Consider the following 10,509-nt stretch of genomic DNA (forward strand, 5'->3'; position numbering starts at 1 on the left):
CACATTTTAAAGGTAGAAGTATCAACGAATTTGTGGACATATTTTAAACCTCTAAACTGAAATTACACAGTCAAATTCTTTGACTGACAAGAATCAACTCCTTCCTCTGGGTTTCTCCATGGCCTTCCACATTCAGAGGGAGTGGCTGTCGTACCCATATCCACTGATTTCCTTGGCTCTTCAGTAACCACCGGTAATTAAGCCCAGGGCTTTCATTTTGTCCTTCTGAGAACACAGAAGGTGAGTTGCGAGCTGGGAACTGACGCTGATGCAGCCCTGACTGTCTACACTGGTTCTTCACAGCTCCTTCACGCTTCAGATTCTGGTCCTCAGCTTTGCATGAAACAACAAACATGCATCACATGTTTGTTGGGATGGAAACAACATAAAACATGTATCACATCCTCAGAGATAACCAGGATCTGGAGAAGTGGTCCCCACTAAACTCACTTTTGAGAGACTACTTTATAAATACTTAGAATAATTCATACACCAGAACACCTCTGTGCTTGTGGCCTCCCAGGAATCTTTTAGGCCTTATGAATGCAGGTCCACCTAGGGCCATACGGAGCCACCTGGGCATCTCCGAGAGGACCTGGTCAGCCACCAGGGATATTGCATCCAAACACCCAGCCTGCTGGGCTCTTCCTTCAGGAAACAGGACAAAGGAGTAGAGATGGATGCCCTTGGAGAAGCAACGATGTCCATGCCCAGCTTCCTCCAGCCACACCAAGGACCTCAAGACACAAGCTCAGCCTTGCCTGGTTCTGAACCAATCTGGACCAAGGCAAGCATGGGAATCCTGGTATCCAAGGTGCCAGCTTGGGCAACTTCTGGGCACCAGAGCTGCATGAGTTAGAGTACACAGAAAGCCACAATAATAGTGGCCTTAAAATTGTATTATTATTATGATCACTATTTTGGCTACGCCAGGAAGCTTGTGGGATCTAAGCTCCCCAACGAGGGATTGAACCCGGGCCCTTGGCAGCGAAAGCACTGAGTCCTAAGCACTGGACCACCAGGGAATTCCCTAAAAAATTAATTTCTTCTGTAATAAGCTAGGCATAAGCCTCAGGGCTGGGAAGAATATGTCTCTACAGCATCAGACACCCAAGATTATTCTCTTTGTAGCTCTGTTGTCCCTTGAGCATTTCCTTTGTTCTCCGAGTCCCCATTCCAGATGGCTACCACCATGTCCCCATTCCAGCCACAGGGAAGGGAAAGAAGGGGAAGTGCCGGCATGCCCTTTCTTCCTCTTAAGGGCACAGCCCAGAGGATGCCCACTCACATGCTATCGGACAGAGCCTGGTCACATGACCACATCTGGCTGCAAGGGAGGCTGGGAGATGCAGTCCTGATTCTGGGGAGCAATGGGCCCAGCTAAAAAGCAGGAGTGTCTTGGCACAAGAAGAAAAGTATGGATATGGGGCAACTAGCTGTTCCCACCAGCAGAGTTCTGTCTAATCCCTGCCACGTGCATAAGTAGGATAGTTTACATTTATCAAGGGCATTCCAGGCACCAAGCATTGTGCAAGGGTTTCACTTACATCATCACACAATTTTCACAAAACTTACACTTACTGAGATTCAGGAATATCGGCAAATTTTTCCAGTCCACCCAACAGGGCAAGGCAAAGCCTGCATTTGGACCACCCAGCTAATATTCCACATCTGAACCACGATCTAGAACAGCACCAGTAGAAATATAACGCAAGTTACGTGTGTAATTTAAAGTTTTCTAGTGGCCACGTTAAAAAAAGTAAAAAGAAATTAATTTATAGGGACTTCCCTGGTGGTCCAGTGCTTAAGAATCCGCCTTCCAGTGCAGGGGAGACACAGGTTGGATGCCTGGTCGGATAACTAAGATCCCACATGCCGCGGGCAACTAAGCCCATGCACTCGAGAGCCCGTGTGCCACAACTACTGAGCCCACGCGCTCTGGAGCCTGCGTGCCATAACTAGAGAGAAGCCCATGTGCCGCAACTAAGACCCAATGCAGCCAAACAAATAAATGTTTTTTTAAATCTATTGTGACTTGTCAGAAAAATGAATAAATAGGCACATTATTTTTTTAAAAACAAATTAATTTATAATACACATTATAGTAAAATATAACATTTTTAACCCAATATTTTGGGTTAAATATGTAATCAATATAAAGCATTATTAATGAGATATTTTACATTCTTTCGTTGGTCTCTAGCCAACACTCCAATGCCCAGATGCTTCCTTCACATGTGTCAACTCATTTCATTTTCACAGCCATCCTGGAGTCCACCTGGTTTTATACCCATTTGACAAACTGGGAAACTGAAGTGCAGATGAACTGAAGTTCATCTGTCCAAGGTCACAAAGGGCTCAAAGCCAACTTGAGTGGACAGAGTGGAAATCTGCACCCAGTCTACGCTGGCATCTCTACTGGCTGCTGGACCCTAAGCAAGGCATTCCAACCTCCACTTCTTTCCTTTGGTCAATAAGCACCTCCTGAGAGCATCTACCTGCCACACGTCAGGCACCAGAATATAAGAACAGACACGTGGGACTTCCCTGGTGGCGCAGTGGTTAAGAATCCGCCTGCCAGTGCAGGGGACACGGGTTTGAGCCCTGGTCTGGGAAGATCCCACATGCCGCAGAGCAACTAAGCCCGTGCACCACAATTAATGAGCCTGTGCTCTAGAGCCCATGAGCCACACCTACTGAGCCCGTGCACCACAACTACTGAGCCTGCACTCTGGAGCCCGCGATCCACAACTACTGAAGCCTGCGTGCCACAACTACTGAAGCCTGCGTGACTGTAGCCCGTGCTCCACAACAGAAGACACCGCAGTGAGAAGCCCGCTCACCACAATGAAGAGTAGTCCCCGCTCACTGCAACTAGAGAAAGCCTGCACACAGCAACGAAGACCCAATGCAGCCAAAAATTAATTATTTTTAAAAAAACATTTAAAAACAAGAACACACATGTGATCTGCCCCAGGGAGCTTACAGTAAAATGAGCTGGAGAAATATGAATCCAAGAAGGACAAATGTGAAATTAAAGCTGTGATAAGGGTCATGAAGGAGAGACTCTGGAGGTCAAGGAAGAGGGCCTGAGAAAGAGGAGCTGGACCACAGCAGGGACTAAAGCTCTGTGGCAGATGGACCAGTGTGGCCTGAGACAGGAGAACAACGGCTGGACCGTGGGGGTCCAAAGGTAAGAGGAACCCACTGAAAGGGTTCTACGCAGAAGCTGGGGCTGACATAACAATGCTTGAATTTCAAACAGATCGCAGGGGCCATAATAAGGAAACGATCTGGGCAGTAGAGGCTAGTCGCAGTAATGCACACCGGGTTGCCTTACGAGTAAGGACTACACAGAAAAGGCACCCAGTAGGGCGAGTGCGCAGTAGACATCAGCTGCTGGTATGGCCCCGGCCCTCAGCCCTCCCCGATGTAATGCCCCTCCCCCTCCCACCATCTCTGCACCACGGGGCCAACGCAGCGCCTCAGACGTGGTAGTAAGTCAATAAACTGTAGTTAATTGGTTCAAGGTCCATAGCTTTGTTTTTTAAAATCTTGCCTCCTCCTCTCCAGAAAGCCTTAGTTTCCCATAGCAACAGCATGGGGAATCTGGGAAGGGTTTGAATAACGATCCTGCAGAAGCGCAGTCCCTGGGACTGTACCACACTACCGCCACCTGGTGGTAACATGTCCACACTGCAGAGCCGTGCCCTCCAAGCAATATTAGTGTCAAAAATAAATAAAAGATAACATTAATGAAGTGTACAAATAAAAATGGTTAAGATGGTAAATTTTCGTTTATGTTTTTCACCACAATAAAAATAAGTAAAATAATAAAAGTATAAAGTAAATGAAATTATTATATATAGAATAGAATAAATTTTTTTAAATAAAATAAATTAAAAGTGTAAAATAAGTCCTTTCTCACTTGACTTAGGATATAACATTGCTTAATCTTGGGATTATGTTGTAGTCTCAAAATTTACTTCTCATTATTATAAATTACATTATTACATGACAGTTCAAAGTATTTCTGTCCTATCTCTACACTTCCCTCAAGTCCTTTAAAATTTCTATTTGGCAAACTTCGGGGGGGTGTATATAATTATATACTATTATACATGTATTATTAATTATGCTATATAGTATATAAAATATTATATGCTATATTTATATATACTGCTGCTCTTGGCTCAAAAGCCACCCTTTATTCAGTTTGCATTTTCCAAACATAGATTCTCAGCATCGTGTTCCATATGATTTCCACTTTGCGTCAGCTCTTGCTGGGGTACAGAATACATGTGACCTATCCACCCTGTGTGTGCCAACAGCAGTGTACAACTGGCCCTGACCTTAAGCCTTTCAATCATTTCTAGCAAATGTGAGGTCCATGAGGTCCCCATTTGCAATCAAAGTCCAGGATCCGAGACAGGAGATGGTTTGAAATCTCACCTCATTGTTCCCTGGGAGTTCCCCACAATAGTTTTGCTACACCTACTCACAGCTGCAATATAAAAGAACTGGTCCACAGTTTAGTCTGTTCCTTACCAGCAATGCAACCTCCAGCAAATTATCTAAACTCTCCAAGTTTGTAGAATCCCTATCAGTAAAATGGGACTAACAACGTCTTCCTTGCATGTGCTAAAAATGTGCTAGAAATCAAGTGATAAGGTATAGTAAAAGCATTATAATCTGTAAAGCACTATGCAAGTATTGTATTCCTATGTTAAGATGGGATTCTCTCTGCTTTTTTGTTTTTGGGGGGTTTTGTTTGTTTGGGGCTGTAGTTAAAACATGAACTTGTGTTGGAGACCTGGGCTGGGCTGGATCTGCCTCAACCTTTAAGCTAGAACTCTCTCCAGACGTGTCACTTCCCTCTCTGAGTTTCCTTATTTGCATGTGGGAAATAGAGGTAACAATACCAATTACTCAGGGATTGCATCACACAGTGAAGGTCAAAGAGCTGCCCCAGAGCAGGTGTGCAGTACCTGGTAGCCAAGGGCTCTCTCAGAGCACAGGCTGGTCTGGAAGTCCCCCCAGAGAGTGGCTGTTTCCTGACTGGCCACATGGCCACGTGGGCCAGAAGCTGTGCCTCTCTCCACCACAGATAGCCTGGGTTTTATGCCCACAGACAGACTTTATATTGGGCGAACAGCATGTCACTGCATGAAACATTGTATTTTATTCCCTGACCAAACTGTTCCTTTGAGATGACAAGCCACTCGAAAAAATAACGATAAACCCTACCCACCTCAGCCTTTCAGGATATGAAGGGTTTTTTATGGCTTAACAGGAATTATATTATTTTCTTTAATGTGAGATACTATATAACGAGCACTTATATTGGACTATATTGCTTACAAAACACAGCTACATGAACATTTTTAAAATAAAAGCTGTGAGATAATTCACCCTTTCAAAGGGTACCATTTGATGGTTTTTAGTATATTCACACCATTGTGCAACCATCACCCCTATCAACTGCTGGTATATTTTCATCACCCCAAAAAGAAACCCTGTACCGATTAGCAATCACTCCCCATTCTCCCCTCCCCAGCCCCTGCAACCACAAATCTACTCTCTGTCTCCACCGGTGTCTATTCTGAATATTTCACATGAATGGAAATATACAATATGTGGCCTTTTGTTTCTGTCTTCTCTCATGTATCATAATGCTTTCAAGTTTCAGCCATGTTACAGCATCTATCAGTGACTTTATTCCCTTTTATTTACTGAATAATATCCCATTGTATGGATATACCATATTTTATTTGTCCATTCATGTTGATGGACATTGGAGTTGTTTCCACTCTTGGGCTAGTATAAATAGTGCTGCTAGGAATATTTTTGTAGAAGCATTTTATGTATACATATGCCTTCGATTCTCTTGGGTACACACCTAGGAGAGGAATTGCTGGATCATAGGGTAATTCTATATTTAACTACTTGAGGAGCCACCAGACTGTTTGCTTCATCATTTTGTATTCCCACCAGCATGCTTGAGGGTTCCAATTTCTTCACAAATTCGACAACATTAGCTGTTGTTCCTCTTTTTTTGTTATAGCCATTCTATTGTGAAGTAATATGATTTGCATTTCTCTAATGACTAATGAGGTTAGGCATATTTTCATGTTTTATTGGCTATTTATATATCTTCTTTAGGAAAAAGTCTATTCAAGTCCTTTGCCCATTTCAAATTGGGCTGTTTGTCTTTTTGTTTTTTAGTTATGAGTTCTTTATGTATTGTGGAAAATGGACCCTTATCAGATACATGATTTGCAAATATTTTCCCCTATTCTGTGGATTATTTTTTCACTTTCTTGATAGTGTCCTTTGATGCACAAATTTTTAAATTAAAGTGAATAGTTTATCATTTTAAAAGTGACATGCTATTATATCCATTAGTTAAAAGAGGAAATCATTCTCTTGTGGTATTGAGTACCATTCAGCAGCCGTTCCTAATAAACTCTAAGTAAAATAGAACTAGAAGAAAATAACTAAATTCTGATTGTGCATTCTTAACACAAACCAGTAGCAACCATCAAGCCAAATGAGGTCATCCTGAAAACCTGCCATCAGATACAGAAGAAGACAAGGTTGTCCACTGTGATTCAATAATGTTTTCAAGGTTTGGAAAGCAATTAAATTAACGAAAGAAATATTAGAAGAATAGTTGCATAAGCTTAGGTTGGGAAGATCTTATTAAGCAAAGTAGGAAACCTAAAAGTCATAAGGGAAAAGATAGACATAAAAGTTGTAAAACTTTGGATGAAGAAACATGGTTAAAAGACAGATTCGGGAAGAAAACACAGGCAAGATGCTCTTTGACATAGGTCTTAGCAATATTTCTTTTGGATATGTCTCCTCAGACAAGGGAAACAAAAGCAAAAATAAACAAATGGAACTACATCAGACTAAAAAGTTTTTGAATGGTGAAGGAAACTATCAACAAAACAAAAAGGCTGCCTACTGAATGGGACAAGAAATTTGCAAACGATATATCTGATGAGATGTTAATATACTATACAAAAAACTCATATAACTCGACATCAAAAAACAACCCAATTTTAAAAGTAGGAAGAAAACCCGAATAGACATTTTCCCAAAGACATACAGATGGCCAACAGACACATGAAAAAATGTTCAACATCACGCATCACCAAGAAATGCAAATCAAAACCACAATATCACTTCACACCTGTCAGAATGGCTATTATCAAAAAGACAACAGGGACTTCCCTGGTGGTGCAGCGGTTAAGAATCCACCTGCCAATGCAGGGGACACGGGTTGGATCCCTGGTCTGGGAAGATCCCACATGCCGGGAACTAAGCCTGTGCACCACAACTACTGAACCCGCACTCTAGAGCCCACAAGCCACAACTACTGAGCCCACGTGCCACAACTACTGAAGCCCGTGCACCTAGAGCCCATGCTCCGCAACGAGAAGCCACTGCAATGAGAAGCCCGCGCACCGCAACGAAGAGTAGCCCCACTCTCTGCAACTAGAGAATGCCCGTGTGCAGCAACAAAGACCCAATGCAGCCAAAAATGAATAAATAAAATAAATAATTTTTTTTTAAAAAGACAACAAATAAGCGTTCGCGAGGATGTAGAAAAAGGGAACCCTTGTGCGCTGTTGGTGGGAATGTAAATTGGTGCAGCCACTATGGAGAACAGTATGAAGGTTACTCAAAAAATTAAAAGTAGGGCTTCCCTGGTGGCGCAGTGGTTGGGAGTCTGCCTGCCGATGCAGGGGACACGGGTTCGTGCCCCAGTCCGGGAAGATCCCACATGCCGCGGAGAGGCTAGGCCTGTGAGCCATGGCCGCTCAACCTGCACGTCCGGAGCCTGTGCTCCGCAACGGGAGAGGCCACAACAGTGAGAGGCCCGTGTACTGCAAAAAAAAAAAAAAAAAAAAATTAAAAGTAGAACTACCGTAACATCCAGCAATTCCGCTCCTGGGTATTTCTCCAAAGAAAAGGAAAACACTAATTCAAAAAGCTCTCTGCACCTTTATGTTCATAACAGCATCATTTACAATAGCCAAGATATGGAAGCATCCTAAGTGCCCATCAATAGATGAATGGATAAAGAAGATGTGATATATAGATAGATAGATACATATACATACACACACACACACACACACACACACACACACACACAAGGAAGCATTACTCAGCCATAAAAAAGAATGAACTCTTGTGACAGCATAGATGGACCTAGAGGATATTATGCTAAGTGAAATAAGTCAGACAGAGAAAGACAAATACTGTATGATTTTGTTTATATGTGGAATCTAAAAAACCAAAACAGGACTTCCCTGGTGGGGCAGTGGTTAACAATCCACCTGCCAATGCAGGGGACATGGGTTCGAGCCCTGGTCCAGGAGGATCCCACATACCGCGGAGCAACTAAGCCCATGGGCCACAACTACTGAGGCCCGCGAGCCTAGAGCCCGTGCTCCGCACCAAGAGAAGCCCCCACTCCCTGCAGCTAGAGAAAGTCCACATGCAGCCAAATAAATAAATAAAATAAAAAACCAAAACAAATGAACAAACATAACAAAACAGAAACAGAGTCATAGATACAGAGAATAAATAGGCGTTTGCCAGAGGGGAGGGGGGTGGAAGGAAGAGAGAAATAGGTAAGGGAGATAAAGAGGTACAGACCTCCAATAGAAAATAAATGAGTCACAGGAATGAAATGTACAGTGTGGGGAATATAGTCAATAATTTTGTAATATCTTTGTATGGTGACAGATGGTAACTAGACTTATCGTGGGATCATTTTGAAATGCACAGAAATATCGAATCACTCTGTTGTGTAACAGGTACTAGCATAGTGTTGTAGGCCAACTATACTTCAAAAACAAACAAAATCATAGAAAAAGAGATCAGATTTGTGGGTACCAGAGGCAGGGGTGGGGTGATACGGAATTGGATGAAGGTGGTCAAAAGGTACAAACTTCCAGTTAAGATAAGTAAGTACTAGGGATGTGATGAACATGATAAATGTAATTGACGCCATTGTACATTATATATGAAAGTTGTTATGTTAGAAAATCCTGAGTTCTCATCACATACACAAGTTTGCTGGGGTTTTTTTTCTATTTCTTTAATGTATCTCTAGGAGAGATGGATGTTCACTAAACTTCTTGTGGTGACCATTTCATGATGTATGTAAGTCAAATCATTACACTGTACACTTTAAACTTATACAATGCTGTATGTCAATTATATCTCAATGAAACTGGAAGAAAAGAAAAGAAAAATACCTCTGCTTAAAAAAAAAAAAAAAAAAGACAGGTTGGGAAAAAAATGTGTGCAACACATTTGATGGACAGTGGTTATTGTCTATGGCAGGGGTCTGCAAACATTTTCTGTGAAGAGACAGACAGTAAATATTTGAGGGCCACAAGGTCTCTGTCACAACTGTTCCAAGTCTGTCTCTGTAGCACAAATGCAACCATAGACCATTCATATACAAATAAGCATGGCTGTGTTCCAAGAAAACTTTATGGATACTGAAGTTTGCATTTCATATAATTTCCATCATACCTCATAACATCATGGAATATTATTATTCTTTTTTCCCCAACCATTTAAAAATGTAAAAACTGGAAATTCCCTGGCAGTCCAGTGGTTAGGACTCCACGCTTTTACTGCCATGGGCCCGGGTTCAATGTCTGGTCAGGGAACTAAGGTCCCGCAAGACACCCGGCGTGGCCAAATAAATAAATAACTAAATAAATATGTAAAAACTATTCTTAACTTACATGCCTCATAAAAACAGGTAGCTGGTCAAATCTGGCCTAAGGGCCATAGTTTACAACCCCTGATCTTTGATATACAAAAACTCCTGCTACTTAGTAAGAAAGGCAAAGGACAAAGGATGTAAACCTGCAGAAAAGGAAATCCAAATGGTCAGTAAGCATTTGTAACAGGATATGGAGAGATTTTTTTCCTGTTAACAGAGTAAATATATGACAAATAACCCCACATTCTAGAGGGAGGGTCTTGACATGCTCTTGAAAGCTTTCTAGAAGAGGCCAGAACCAGTCCTCTATCAACCCCCATCACCCACCTCCAGATAATAAGAGACAGCTAAATGATTCATTAAAGGAAAGAGAAGGGGGTCAGTGTCATACTTAGCCTACTTGACATCCAGAACAGATGACTTTTTAACTCTCTCTCCACTTTATGAGACTATTTTGGTAATTATCATGAAATGAAGCTATACCCAATATTGAAGACATTACATATTTCAAAATAGATCATGTCTTTGTTCCAGTAACTTCCTCTTTTGCTTTTTTCCTTTGTTGTGCTCTATTGGGCCAATGTCTTTTCCTGTTGGAACAGTGCCCTCTTCACATGCTATAAAGGGATTCTGCAGATGTAGTTATGTCCCCAAATCAGTTGACCTTAAGAAAGTGACATTATCAATGTGGTCCTAACCTAATAACATGAGCCCATTAAAAGCAGTGTCTCTGGCTGGTGGAAGAAACC

This window comes from Phocoena phocoena, chromosome 8 (genome assembly GCF_963924675.1).
Source record: "Phocoena phocoena chromosome 8, mPhoPho1.1, whole genome shotgun sequence".
Classification (NCBI taxonomy): domain Eukaryota; kingdom Metazoa; phylum Chordata; class Mammalia; order Artiodactyla; family Phocoenidae; genus Phocoena; species Phocoena phocoena.